This window comes from Alligator mississippiensis, chromosome 11 (genome assembly GCF_030867095.1).
Source record: "Alligator mississippiensis isolate rAllMis1 chromosome 11, rAllMis1, whole genome shotgun sequence".
Lineage (NCBI taxonomy): Eukaryota > Metazoa > Chordata > Crocodylia > Alligatoridae > Alligator > Alligator mississippiensis.
This window is the reverse complement of record NC_081834.1, coordinates 70,844,878-70,860,817: the sequence shown is the minus strand read 5'-3', so window position 1 is coordinate 70,860,817 and position 15,940 is coordinate 70,844,878.

The window sequence follows — 15,940 nt, the reverse complement described above, 5'->3', positions numbered from 1 at the left end:
GTAAGAACATCTTCTACCCAGTGGCAGGTACCGTGTCTTTCCCCATCCAGCAATTCCTAAAGCGCACACATTACAATAGTTGGCTTTAGGAGTAATGCGTCACTGTGTGTACATAAATGTAAAAATAACAGCTGGGTTCATAGTTAGCATATTTCTTGTGTGTTAGGACTTGGTCAGGATCTCGGCAGCCTCAGCTTTTAAGAAATAAGACTTGTATACTAATGTTACTTGTGATACATGGCTCTCCAAGTGCTTTGCCAAAGGGGTCAGCCTCCTCCTCATCAGACGATGAAGAATACAACCAAACTGGATTGTGACGTTATTCTTCTAGGTGTCTCTCACTGTAATCAACGCATATTCTGTAGCTAGAGTCTTCCTTACTTGGTAAGTCGAATACAGTGTTGGGATTTGTGATGAAAATTTCAACTCTTGGTGCCCCTAAGAGGGAAGAGGAGTTGTGCCCCTTCAGCTAAGGGAAATTCTTTGGTTGCCTGCACAATCAGGGTGCTTATAGACATGGGGAAAAGATCTGGCACTTTACTTTCAGCTCAGCACACCCACAGCCCGAGCACACCCACACCCCAGAAGAGAAATCATGTCAGTTTGACCCAGCTTGCCCAGCGTCTGTATAGCTCACATGCTTCAGCATGGCTTCTTGGCACGTTTCTCTTCTCTAATAGCCGATTCAATCAGTCATCAGATAAAAGCACCAAAAAGCTCCACTGAAGCTCGCGAGCGAGCTATGATGACATTAGGGAGCCGTGTCAAACAGACATGAGGCTTAACAGAGTTTTTTCTTATTATGTCTTTAAATAGGTATTTCCTGGTAGAAGGCTGGGGGGAAATGATCTGAGTTACTCTGTTACTTTTTAATCTTAGCTACGGTGATTTTATCAACCTGATGAGATCTGGTACTGCAGTGATCTCCATTTAAATGCATATTTTAGGCTTGTTCTTACATGTATTGATTTTTCTCAATGAGAAGAGGGCCTTTCTCTTTGAATGCAAATGAGCTTGTTGATTCCCATATATGATTTTTGCATTACTTTCATAGCACTGGGGTTTATCTTTCAAAAGGGATTAGAAAGTAAAATACCGTTGGTGCCTGGCAGGTCCATACATTTTGCAGGAGGGGTTTTTAAGAGTACCTCAGAAAACTTTTAAATAGATAAAGGTTTCAACCTTCTCCTTTCTATGCTGGCACTACCTCTCCAAGGCTGTTGATAACATGTCTGGATCCAAGACCTGGATTAACAGAGCAAGAGCCTCTATCCCATGAACTGCAGAAGTCATTTCACTGGTTGGCAGCTGTAGTACGTTATTAAGGCTCCTTGGGGAGACTGCTGTATAAGCATGATATAACTGCATTTAACTTTGGAAGAATATCCTTGTAATGCCTGCTCTGCACCTTTTCCTTCCCTCTCCTGTGCACAAGGACCCCAAAGGATTTAGTTGCTCAAATCCTATGGAATTCCAAAGGAAAGGTATACGCCTCTTGGATCCAAGCCTGTAAGCTTCCTCCCCACATTTTAATGAGCTTTTAAATTCCTTTCCAAGTTTTGAGAGCTTTCAAAATCCATTTCAAGTGCCTAAGTGTCAGTCCAGTTATGTGGATTTGGAACTGGGCGTGTTAACATAGGAAATCCCATTTATAGACCAGATCTAGGATGGGAAGACACTGAGGCCCCAAATGTGCCCAATGTTTTATTTATTTTTTCCTTAGATACTTTTGCAAAGTCCAGATAATTACCAATTGTCATGCGTTCAGTGCTCTTAGTATTGCAGGCAGCTCTTCAGTGAAAACCAATGTGTTCTTGTGGGAGTGGAAAAATATGAATACACTGAGGCTACCATGTCAGAAGAGCAGGTAAAATATTCCAAGTATGGAATTTTTAATTAAAACTTAAAAAAAATGTTTCCACAATATTACTCAAAAATTGTCAACATAATTCAGTGGTGGTCAAGGGGCTATAGGTTTGAGCAACTACTGATTTGCTGGAGGTTTTGCACTGAAGGAAAAACAAAATATTTTTCCTAAAGTGCACACTGGCGGAAATGATTTCATGTGTGTGTTTTCAGTTACTGTTTTTGGCTGGGTCTAGTTGCAGCTTACGTTCTGAGAGAATTGAGACAGGTGCTCCGTTTTACTACTTTAATCATGTTTGTAGTCTCATTTAGTTTAGACAGGTTAGAAGTAAATATGCTGCTGAATGCAGTACCAGTGTGTGCATACTTACAACTAAGCTCAATGATCTTTTTCCACCCTGGGGCCTTGAAGTATAAGCAGTTTGGGGCAGGGGGACTTAATAGTTTTTTTGTTTGTTTTTTTTTAATCATATAAAGCACAAAAAAACCTTGGGATGTAACTACAGATATACTGCAAAAAATATGACAGGAATGGAGCCACATTCTATGTAAAAATACCAGTTTGCCTTCTGAAAAAAAAAAACAAACAAACCTTCTTTTATTTACTTTTACTTTAATTAGTTCCTGAAAAAGTCCCATTATGTTAATTACTGTACATACATGTAGTAAGAGCCTGCATTTGCCCTAAACAGCCTGTGATCTAAATGCAAAATGGATTAAGGAAATGGTGTGTTAACTTTACTTGAGAGGCAAGAAGCTTGATCCTGGAAGGAAATTGGTGTTTTTTGCAAATTCTACACGAAATCTGTGGCAGACCTGGGAGCTGAACTCAGTTCCACTCATTTCTTGGTCCTAACCGCTAGATCATCCTTCTTCCCTTCTTTTGTCCTCAATTCTGTCCTGGGCTCCTGATGGAATATCGGACCTTGTTCGGTCCTGCTTTAATTATTGTTGACCATTACTTTGTAACTTCAGCACCAGCTCAAATGTGATAATCCCTTGGGAACTTCAGCATCAGCAGTTCTTCCTTTCATGTCCAAATTGATTTGTGATATATATGTATGTATATGTATGTGTATATATATGTATATTATCAGGAGATCCTGAGGATATAGCAGCAGTATTAAGGGGATTAAAAATGAAGAGAATCACGGATGTGCTACTTAGACAACTCTTCTCTTCCACACCCATGCCTCGTTTTCATGTACCATGAAGTGGGAGATGCTGTTTGGGAGTTAATATTGTGTGCTCTCCAACCTTTTCTGGGATTGTATAAGATGGTAAAGTTTGTATAAGATGCTAAAGTTGCATTGGTGGAGTAATACATGAATAAAGGTTCTAATAATTAACCAATTGTAGATTAATCAAATTCTGGAGGCAAAAAAATGATTATAGCTGTAGCTTATAACTTTCTCCCTTTCTTTCTAGTGCTTATAATCCTCTACAAACACATGCTTACAACAAGAGTTGGGGAAAATATTATTAGGTGAATAATGAGTAGTCTAAAATTGTGTTTTCAATCAGTTAAGAATTTAGAGTCAAATTTTGATGTTGTTTCACCCCAGAAATCAGGTCTAGCTATTTATTCCAAAAGCCCAGTGGTTACAGCGTTGTGCCCCAAATGAATGCAGTTTGAAATTTTCATGTGATGGGAAAACAACGTGACATTCCTAATGCAATGAGCAAATCTTCAGCAGAGGTACCTCTGTTTCTGTAATAGCAATACTGCTGTCACTGCTAGTTGTAGGCAGACAATTATGGGTGTAGTCACAAGAGGGAACAAATACTGAGGTTTTGACATAGTCTTGGAAATGCAACATCTGTTTCAGCTCAGGCTAACCAGGCTGTAGGAGATCTCAGTTCTGTTACTTGCATCAGCCATCAAAAATTTCAGGCAAAACATAAATAACAAGAGAGGCATGTTTGTAAAGCTGGTGCAATGTGTCAAATTGAAGTGAAGCCTGCACAGCTCTATAAGGGGTTATTATTTTATACAGGGAGATGCATATGGGCTTTGATTGATGAGAGCTCCCTTGATTCAGAAAGGGAGGCACACGTGAGATCCAAATTCATTCTGTTAGTGATCACAATACCCAATGCACCCAAGTTTAATTTGTATTGACTTGGTGTTAAGGTTAAATCTGTGTTGCCGTGTTCTCTTTCTCAGCAGCGCAGCACTTCCAGCCAGCACTAAGGAGGTAGGGTTGGTTCTCGGTGAGCAATGTCCAGCAGGTGAAAGGAATATGTGAGATGCAGAACGATAACTGGAAACTAGCTAGAATGCTAGAATCCATTTAATCAGCTTAGTACGGTATAGTACTGTATGCCGTGCAGGGAAAAGGTCAAGCAGTCTCCACTAAGCATAAAGTTGAGTATGCAAACCAGAGGATGAATGAAATACCCCAAATTATCCTGTATGTCAAGCTAATGCAAGGAAGATTGGTACGATGGCCAAGTAAGAGTCTGTAACAGCCCTATCAAGGAAAATAATAGTCTGCTCAGCATCTTTTTCCTGACTGGTAAAATGAAAAGCACCATTAAAATCAAAGCAAGACCCAATCTTTTTCTTAAGCACTGAAATAATATAATCAATATGTTCCTTTAAATTGTAATGAAGGATCTAAAAGAGGCCAACATCTGTAACGTTTGTTCCATTTTGCAATGTTTTATTATTTGCTGTGTCTAACTGTTTGACGGCAAATGCAATTTTTGTCAGAGATTTACATTTATTCAGTGGGCTGCTAATGTAAACTGCTTTTCTTGGCAGCCTAAAAGCAAGAAATACCCACTGCACAAAGGCCCCTTTCCAAGAACAGTTCATTTGATGTGTGATTGTCTAAACCAAGTCACCATGGAGGGATGTTTTAATTTTTCACTCTGGAGAGGAGGGGGTGAACTTTTGATGAGCCAGCAGGTCTTGTATGAGGGGAGAAAACTGACTATCTATGAACAACTGCATAATATAACGGCATACTTGCTATACTGAAATGCCATAAAATGTAGGATGTAATCCCATTCATCACTTCAAAAAAGGAAATCGGGAAAATGATTAATAAAAAGCCTCCTGCATTTACATGCACTGAGTTCCCCTATTGCAGGGGTGTCAAGGCATAAGTCACAAGTAAGTCCATAGAAATCAGTGGAGTAGATTACTGATCAATTAGCCAGATTCTCCTTTACACTTAAAGCCATTTAACTGGGCTCTTGCAATTACATTGACATCCAGTTTAAGGCCACTTATGTTACGCTGTCAAAGCAGTTTAAAACAAGTGTCAGGGGGAAGATGGGTTGCCCATGTATGAAGGGCTTAATCTTAACAAGGTGAGATTTGACTTCCTATCACTGCCAAACTCTTCATATTCTTATGTTGTCCTGTCACTGCCTGACTACTCCCATTTGTCCTTTTAACCACTTGACTTTTAAGCTGCAAGCACTCTGGGGCAGGGACTGTCATTTGTGTTATCTTTATACGGCTCTGAGCATAACAGGGTTTGAAACTGGATTTCGATAATGCTTTTAATATGCTGCAGAGGCTCAGGCTGGAAGTTTTAGCAACTAACTTCTGCATGACCTAGTTGTTTTCACATGATAGTTGAAGGAAACAGGTTTTCTTCCCAGGTCACAGTATTATACAAAGATTTTTATCAATTCTGCAGCCGTGCTGATGTATGAAAATCTCATTACGTATTTCAAAACATATGAAAGCGATGTGATTTTCAGGAAGTGTAATTGCATTTAGAACTGAAAGATATGCTTTCTTACAACATTTGACCTTTCTAATAGGTTAGGCAGGACATTTAGTGGATGCTTATTCTTTAATGGTCTCAGGGAAATGAGCAAAAGCTGACCTTTAAATGGGAATCCTACTTAGTGATTGCACCAAGAACATATTTGGCATAGGCAAATGTATAATGGAAATCTAGCCTTTTTTTCCCTTTCCATTAAAAATCTGCACTAAAATAACCAGAGAGACACATGGTGGCTGTTTGCCAGCTGGCTGCATGGGAAAATCCAAGCTGTTATTTTAATGAATTGTTCATAAACAGGAAGCGTTTTATATAGCTTCCCATATCAGGCCATTACCATGGCATCTGAGCACCTATGTTTCTATTGCATTGTAACTGAAATGCATCAAGCTGTGCAAACTGGCAAAGAAGAAATAGTAAATGTTAGATCATTGTTAGACCTTTTGGACTTGAACCCTCCTCAAAATGAGAAGACTATACAGACCCAATTCAGCATTGTGGTGAAATGGAAAAAACAAAACAAAACTATTTGATATGTGAGTCCATTCCTTAAGAGCTACAGGATATAGACACTACACTGGAGTTTTGCTCCCAGCTCTGTCACCGACTTGAGCTTTTGTTTGCTGTAGTTCAGCAACTTCCACTGCTGTCGCACTCAGCATATTCTGATTTTTGCTTGCTTGCTGCATTACATTAGTGTTCTTGTTTCTTAGATTGCAACCTTTCCTGAACAAGAATTATGGGTTTATGTGATCCTACAGGACTTCCTATCACAGGGTTTTGCTTCTCATTTAGGCCTTTGGGCTAGACTGTAATGTAAATATTTAGTAACAGTGTTACATGAGTTTAGAAGTAAGCAAATACATAGGTGCTTTGGAAAATTGAAGAGGAAGGTCACAGGAAAGATGGAAGTGTGATTGAGCTCTTAGTCTAACATAATAATAATAAAAAAAATCTATCTTTGCTTTCTTAGGCAAAACATGGTGATTTCCCAAATGGTGCTAAATCTTGTGCTGAGGATCTAGATGCATGTGGGAGTTTGTTTGATGCACTTGGATGCATCAAAAACTCCAGGCCTATACATTCAGTGCTCCCTTCCCTACACAAAGGAGCTTCTCCTTCTGTACAGCTTGTCAGCTTCTCAGCTTTGCAGTTGCAGCTGTAAAATCTATGGACCAATCAGTCAAATCTATTGTTCAATTGAAAATGCATCAAAAATTAATTTACCAGAGTAATCCTGTTAGACAATGAAAATCGAAGACTGAGCAAATGTCATGTCAATCGGAATAAAATAAAAAATCAACTTGGACACTTGGATTTTTTTTTTCCCCTTTCAAAAGACATAGCACAGACTTAGCAAGGGTTTAAGCACTCACTGTTTTCTCTGTCTCATATGGTAAAAGCAGTGCATGGGTCATCCCTTGGGCATCAGGGATATGTAGCAGAGCCTGAGACCAAGATAACTGTGGATCTGTGGCAACCTTCATCTGCCTTCATAGCCATTAAGATTTTAACATTTTCTTCAACCTGCTCTGCCACTGAGGACTTGTAGACCCATGGCTGGAGCCTGGGTAGGCTTATTATAGTAGCAACCTATACTCGCCGTGTCATGGCACTGTCAAAGGATATATGTGGCTGTGCCCACCTCTATTCTATGAGGTGCTCCCTTCCGGCCCTGGCCCGACTTAGAGGTCGTCTATTGCCAAGGTCTGGGGTGGGACCACAAAGGTTACCCTGGTTGACGTTCGGGGTTCCCCTTATCTCGCCTGCCACGACTTTGATGATAACTTCAGTGGAGGGGTTCTCCCTTGGGGTAACCTTCAGGATCACCACGTCGTGGGGCAGACACTCATGGGGCTCCAACCTCCCCTACACCCTGGCCAGTCGCCACCTTTTTATTGTGGGTCTTCTGGCCCTCAAGCACCTCAGGATTTCTTCAGACTCCACCCTCATCTCTCCTGGCCATCCGGCCATGAGCCGCCAGTGGCCCGAGGTCTTTGCCCAATATACACAGACCCTGAGGCCCTCTGCACAGGCCTCAACTATTCCCGCACTCAGATCCGTATCTGAGCCACACCACGAGTGTAGTACTCTCCCAACCACCGTGATTGCTAAGGTATAGTGGATCCCTGCTAGCCCAGAGTTCCCCTTGACCTAGCGGCTGGCCCCACTTGGGGTTCCTTCCTCTAACCGCTCTTTAGCAGCCTTCCTTATCAGGAGGCCAGTTGGCTAGCCAGTCGGCCTCCCAGCCAAACTCTCTGCTGGAGTCTTCGCCGATTCCACTGTCCATTCCCCAACTGGGATTTCTGTCAACTCCGCTGCTGGCTCACCTGCTCGAGCCCTCACCGGATCTGCTGCTGGCTTGCCCGCTCGAGCCCTCATCGGCTCTGCTGCTGGCTTGCCTACTGCTGCTGGCTCCACCACCGGCTTGCCTGCTCGAGCCCTCGCCGGCTCTGCTGCTGGATTACCTGCTGCTGCTGGATCCGCCCCCATCTTCTTGGCCAGGCCGGTGCTGTCACTGCACCCCTCGGGTGTCCCTGCAGAGCCTCTGTCTCCTCCTCACCCCACTACTGCGTCCATGGGGCAGTCTTTTATCCCCACCAGGTTGCGTCTCCTGCTGACGTCACCTTGCTCCAGCTGAATATAGGTACGGCTAACAAACCACATGGGAGGTTTTGCGGCGCGTCTTTCCCCTCGTCTTTCAGTCCCTGTAGGAGGTAAGTGGCACTTTCCTTTGTTTTTGGCCTGGGGTCCTCCGGTAGCCCCAGCTCCCCTGGGGCAGTGGCTTTTCAGAAGGGAAAGCATTGCCATCTGCTGTTCTCACCACATCGTGGAGGTCCTGTCACTGCTTGGTCTATGACTGCTTATTCGTCTGCTTCCCTGAAGGTCGTTCACTATCCACCACCCATGCACGTGCTGGGTAGCAGTTGAGCCCTGCCCCATAGCCCATGTGTGAAGGTCTAATCTAAGAGTAAATTTAGAGCCTTTAGGCCTAAAAATGTCAACTTTTGCTGTTTAAGCTGCAGGATTTACAGTTACTAGTTGTACCAGGCTGTTATCTTCTGATCGTGTTCAGTCAGTAGAAGAGGACAATGGCCTGTGTTATCCTAACCTCCAAAACAAGGTCCAGGTTCAGACATGTAACAAAATGCAGAGCTGTTTAGAACAGAGTGATAAGTGCAAGCCTGCGTCTTGTACCCAAACTGAAAAAAAAAACAAAAAAAACATGCAGTTTTGTCTGTGCTAAAGTCTCTTGAAGCAATTAATAGGCTGGGGTCTGATTTTTATGAACTGGCATATGCAGGATGAATGGTTTGGGAGATGAGTTCTTGACTCATACTGGAAGGAGTGAGGAATTAGTGGTCAAGACATTCAGTGAAACCCCAAGATTCCTATGAAGAATACAGCTCCCAGTCAGTGATCATGAGTTAAGCCATCATTTCAGCAATGCTGTGCAAAAGCCTGGATTTGGGAGGAGATTGATGTGGTTATATGCTTCCCTTAATAGTTTGCCTATCCCTTTAAATGGTAGAGCAAAATTTGTCTCATTTCTTTCTCCTAGTTTTGTCTCCTATATGGTGCTTATCTTGCTGGCAAGACTGGTTCTGTGAAGAGACTTGTTCTGCTTTCTCCCTGTTTGCGGGGTGACCGTGATGCTAGAAACAAGAGCAGGTATATATATAGACACTACCCTAAAACAGGTGCCTTCAGTTACGTTGTTTTCTTCTCTTTTTGGTGCTCATCTCTTCCTTGCTTGTCAGATTTCTTCTGCAGCCCAGGCAATGCACCTGAACCCTGACTTGGAAAAACCTTGTCGTTCCAGTCCTTGACTGTTTCTTGAGCAGAGATTGATAGTCATGACAATGGTTGGTCGATGGGCAGATGTCTGGAAGTCTAGAGCCCCCTACAGAGAGTACTGATGCTGCCTTGTTTGTGAACTAAGTTTTCAACGTTAACCTCCAGGTGAGAGCGAGGCAGTTGCATCCTTTGAAGATCTCCTTTCAGCTGAGCTGTACCAGGAATTCCTTCAGCCCCTTTTGGTCATCATCTGGTATCTCTGAATATGAACTTATTTTCTGTTAATTTAATTTCATTGGGGCAGAGCCTCAGATGATGTAAAATAGGATGGATTTCAATAGATTTAGGCAGACTTATGGTACCTGGTGGGATGGTCAGTAGCTCTGCCTTAATTTAAGTCCGAGGAAAATTTGAGACACCATTTCCTAATGAATCAAAGGCCTCTGGTGATGTTGGACAGCAGACTCCATTGTTATGGGTCTCTTCTTCCTTTCCCTAGACCAGGGGTTGTCAACCAGGGGTATGCGTACCCCTGGGGGTACTTAGGAAAGCTCTAGGGGGTATGTGGCAGCGACATGGAGAAGCAGGGGGTGGGCTGCCAACACTTTGCTCCACTTGTACCCCACGTGCTGCCGGTGCTTTTGTTTTCACCGCTGTCATGCACCGCTGATACTTTACCACGGTTTTGAACAACCCCACCCTGCTCGTTGATCAGCCACTGGGGGACTCCCCACTTCTTGACCACCTGCCAGGGGTACACCGACCAAAAAAGGTTGAAAACCCCTGCCCTAGACCATAGGTCACCAAGAGATCATTTTGGTTGTCATTTCTCATTTTGAGCAGTACCTTACTCCAGCAGAACCTGGCACCAAATCTGAATGGCAGAAAGCAATCATGGGTGGTGTAGGTTACTGCAGGGAGAGGACAGTGTGTATCTCTTCAAAGTTTTATGTTTTACACGAACACCCAGGTTTTGTGTGTATGCAAGTGGTGAGCAGAAAAGGTGTAACTAGGTTGCACGAAGTGCCCCGGGTTTTGCAGGATCAAGAACACTTTTGATGTACTACAAATGGCTGCTCCAGTGCAGCTCTCCATCTCGGCTTGTATCCATTCCTTCTCTTTCCGATTTTTCTCCTCATGCCTTTTATCACAGCTGTGCTGTCTGCGTAGTTACAAGAAGCAGCCCCGGCACCCTAATCGACTGGGGAAGCCCCAGTGCCTGGAAACAAAATGACAAAACATGCAACTGGCCAAACCCAGAGATATCAAAAACAGCTCATTCAAAGATGAAACATGTTAAAATTATGAATAGGCTCCTGTGATATGGCTGCCTGTGACAGCATTGGACTCAGTGACCCAGGAGGTCCTTTCCAGACCTATGCTCATAAATGTCTCTCTTTCCAGTACAGGATCTACAATTAATGGCAGGCTCCACTGAAAGGCGGGCGGGGGGTGGTGAGAGGGGAGCGGTAAGCCTTATCTTTTTTTCTTAACTCTCTGGAGCCTGCCTGAGCTGCACGGGGGCCTGGTGCTTCCCTCTGCAGCTGCAGTGCCCCCAGGACCACCTGGGCCGGGTGCCAGCAGTGGGTGCTGCCTGAGGAGCGCCACTGTTGCGCAGGGAACCACCAGCCCCCCTGCAGCTCAGGAACTGCTTGGCCTGCTGCCTTGATATTACTCTCTGTTTTTTTCCCTGCTTCTGAGCAGATAAACTATTTTAGTAATGAATGAGCCATCCAGAAATGTTCCTTCTCCCCAACTGTCCCTACAAGTACTGCAAACACAGAAGGCAACCAATGGCTAGGTTATATCTCCCCCATCTTCCTGCCCAAGAAAAGTGTTCATATCATGAGGCATTTTATTGATTTTTGTGGGAAGTGTCAGAGTCTGCAACTTCTCCACAAGAATAAGAATATCAGGATCTGGCCTTAAATTTTGTTTTGCCATCTCCTTCTTTTAATGAAAGTAAATCACTTATATTTTGTGTAGCTGTGCATAAAATACTTCATCTATCAAACTGCACAACATTAAACTATCTTGTAAAAGAGGAATAGCATATGAGCGATTACACAAACTTTAGGTAATATATGTTGCTAAATCTGATGCAGTAATTGGAGCTCATTAATCAATGAACAGGTCAAAATCTGTCAAAACTTGCTCTAGGTCGTCATCATTTCCTTGATGTATGCTAAGCAAAGCAAGCCCAGTAAGCCAGCTCTAATTCAAATTGTTGCTCAGCTAAATCTTTACCATTGTCAGGAGTAGTAAGTCAAAAATGAATTAATTCCAGTGTGGTTTCTATTTATCAGTGTTTTATTGATTCATGTATACCAAAGGAGCATATATGTAATCTGGTTCCTCTTCACTGTCGGGTTGTGATTCAAGAGCTCATGCTATGCTAAATACTTCATGAAAGGAGACTGAGAACTCAGGGTGGGGAACTCTGTGTTGTTCGTATTAATCCAGATGATAATAATGGGGATAGTTTTCCACAGGCATGAATGATAGCTAGGTTCCTAATTTGCTTTGACTTTCAATGAGAGTTGAGTATCTAACTGCCATGGATACACCTGGAAATCTCCTCCAATAGCCAGATATCTGCAATTGATGCACACGGAAGCATTATTAATAATAATATATTGTTAGTGGATTTGCAAATGCCAGGATTTGCAGAAATGGGGAGAGGTGACCATTGCTGGGTGTTCACTGTGCGCATATCAAAAGTCCCTTAAAGCTGTTCCAAGCTGAGCACCCAAAAAACTGGTCACCTTTGAATATCTTAACTTTGGGGTGATTTCATGCTTCACTGAAATGCGACCAGTTCTGATTGGAAGACACGGTTATTAATGAAGCCCATGGGATGATACACAGCATGTTAGGCTTGGAAGTGGAGAACAACAGTAAAAAAGAATCTGGTTTATATTTAAAACAAGGTGGATTTTAGGCAGGCAGGCAGTACATACCTGCCCAAATTAGACTTGGAGATCCAGACTTAATACCTGATCTCAAAAAATTCAAGCAATTTTTAATGGACATAGGCAGGTAATGTCAGAGTATTATATCTCCTTCAAAAGCTGGCTTTATTTATTTATTTTTTGGTTCGCCTTTTTATTGTACCTGCTGCTTAACGTAAGATTGACAGAAGGTACGATTGTAGCTAATATGCTAGTGACAATAATAAGACAAAAACAAAAAAGAAACTTCATCCTTGGTAGCTTCAGGTTCATCCTAGGTTCTTCGCTTTTTAGTCTGGCTCATCTATTGTGCAAGTCATCTCAACTTTTGCCTGAAACCCAAAATAAAACACCTGGGAGTGCAAGCCCCTGCAAAACAAAGCTGCTACGTTTTGCACCATTCTAATAATTAGGAAATGTGTGTCCTGTGCCCTTCCTCATTATTTATCTCATTATCTCCTGACTTTTCCTTTAGTTCTATAATTGCACAATCTTAAAAGAAAATGGTAAAGAAAAAAATTCCTCCTACAGTTCTTCAGCAGGTGGAAAGTAATAATGTTCTTCTCATGGTCTCTATCTTTCCCCTTCCTTTACGTGCTCTGGGGAAAGAAATGACACATCTAAGCACTCAGTACCTGAAGGAAAAAATAGTGTTTTTCAAAATTTAGAGATGAATCTGAGTGAAACAATGGATCCAACTCACCCTGAAGTCTGAAGAAGTTCTCTTTCTGATACGAGCTTCATGATTCAGGCTCTTTTTCTCTTGAGCATGTTATTGCAATCCACCGCAGAGGTAGGGTAGGTAAAAAAGACAATTTGGCCTAATAGTTACAGCATCAGGCTGTGAATCAGCAAACCAAAACTTACATACCCAGCCCTGTCACTGATCTGTTATGTTCATGATGTTGCTACTTTTCCCAAGATGCTGGGCTGGGATTTCCATTTTCAGTCCAAAGTGGCTGTACAGCACTGTCGTATCTGAATGGTAATATTTAATACCTGGCCTGGGGTGGTATAGACGGTATTGCAGTGTTACAGTTGCAAAGCTGCTGACTGTTAATCAGTGAAGAAGACTACACAATAACGGTAAGAATATTGTGAGTGGCCTAGTGATGTGATGCAAAGTTACTTTACAAGCCTGGAAATTGCTACTAGTGCCAAAGATCCCATTTTAAGTGGCTAATGGTTTGCCAGCTTAAGGCATCAAAGGACAGAGACTGGAGATCAACTGAGAATGCTGAAACATTAAAAAGCCTTTTGAAAGGCAGAGGAGAAAGGGTGGTAGTAGTTGGCAGTAGTAGTTCAAGAGTGAAGTTACTTCAGAGTGAAAGATGGACCGGTTTTTGTAACAACTGTACTCAGTAGGCCAAGTTCTCAGTTGCTCAGGTGAATCATCCCAATGCTGTTGTCTCCAGTGGCGCAATCATTACATACCCCACTTAGCAGTGCCTGGAGACTAATTAGCCTATCTGTCAGAAGATAGCCAGCATGTTTGAAGGGGCCACACCCTGGCACAGGAGGTTAGCCATACAGGTGTGACTTCAGTGAGTTCCCCAAAGTCACAGGTCTCTCCTTTCTCAGACTAGCGACCTAAACATAGTCCCATCCTTTCCTTACTTAAATGTCGCTCTACTCTCCTTAGGTAGCCCCAGTGAAGCTAGTGGGGGCTAATTCAAAGTTGCAAGTGTCATGTTTTGTATGGTGGCTGTAGCATTACAGAGCCTTCTGCAATCTTTTAATAGTTGTGGCATGTAAGCAAGTTACTCCAAAACTTTTTAGACCGCTCGACCATTACAAATATAAGATATGCTTTGATCTAGAAAACCAGATTTTTTTAGTCAGTGGTAACTAGCATCTACCTTTTAATAAGTTAATAACATGACTAACATAAAGTAATGGATATTTCAGTTATTATAATGTTAAGATATGACATGACTGGCACATTGTGCCCCTGGGCATTCTTGACCTATTCTGGGATAACGTAAATGTAACCACATCAATACAAAACAGAAACGTTGCCTTTCAGAAGAAAAATTACCAAACAGTGTTTTGTTTGGGAAACATATTTTTTTCCAAACCAAACATTTTATTTTGAAAAAAAATGTTTGTTTTCATGGAAAAAATTAACAAGGTTGGCACAACTCAGTGGGAAAACGTTAGTTTAGTCATAAGGCTTTAATGTGTTTGGGATGATAAAGGAACCTGCTGCTGCTTCCCATAGTCTTAGGGTCCAATTTTGCCATTGCAACATTGGAAAAAACTTTCTGTTTAGATTTATGCTAAAAGAGAGTGCCTTTGAATATATCCCAGATGCCCTTGACAAATGCACAAATATTTCACCAATAACAGCTTCGTTGGAATTTAATGATTATTACATTATTATTAGATAATATTCATTTTAGCATGAATAATTATTAGATTCATGCTAAAAGAGAGTGCCTTTGAATATATACCAGATGCCCTTGACAAACGCACAAATATTTCACCAATAATAGCTTCAGTGAAATTTAATAATTATTAAATTATTACATGTAATAGTTACTATTTCTTCAGTTTTATGAATGCTAATATGTTTTGAAAAAGAAGAAAGCACCATGAGAAGATCAGTCATTCTTAGGCAAACACTTACATTTCATGAATATTTAAGCTGACTGTCACAATGGCAATGCTCTTGAATGTACAGAGCAATGGATAGAGAATTTAAAAAGACGTCAAAATGTTAAAAGATCAATCTAAATTAAACTTTCCATAGGTGGCAACCTCAAAATGCAATTAATCTCTTCAGAAACAAAACAAAACTGATAATATAATAATCTACTGCTTTTTCCCTTGTCCCTCATTCTTAAGCGAGCCACAAGACTCAAGTCCTGAGCACACGGGATCCGTAGATTTTTGCTCGTATCCCCACATGAGATCCCATTTGGAGTCTTGGAAGGGTAAGCTCATTAGATCAGATGTCCTGGCATAAATGTTGACTTGCAAAATTAGTTTCTGGCAACATAAAATTCTTCCTATGCTGTCATAAAACATATCCATTAATAAAGCAGCTATATTTGAACTGATAGCTGAAAATATCTCAGGTATTTTATAACACACTGTAGATTTTTTTGGAACACAAGTGTTTCTGAAGCTGTCTGGATGACATGTCATAGACTAGGTGGAGATGGTGGCTGTGAGGAGAGGAATTGGTAGATGTTTGGTGTTTTTACTGATGCTTCAGAAATACCCCCCAGTGAATTTTAAAATGTCACAGAATATGATTGTGTGCTAAATCTCTTAAAATCCTGATTTAGCCAAGAGACATAAGCTCATGTCTAACTTGAAATAAGTTAGTATGCCTGCTAAAGTTTGCAGAGTGTCTAAGTGGTGCACGGACCTTGACTTCAAATGGGCTACTCGCATGGGTAAAGTTAGTTATGAAGTTCAGTCACTTGATGAACTATTGGCTACCTGACAAACCCATGGAAGTTGGCATTAGTGACCCTAATCCTAGACATCCTAGACATTACATATTTCTAGGTTTAATCCAGACTAGAGCCATTATTATAAACATATGGACATCAGTAGTCTGAATTAAAA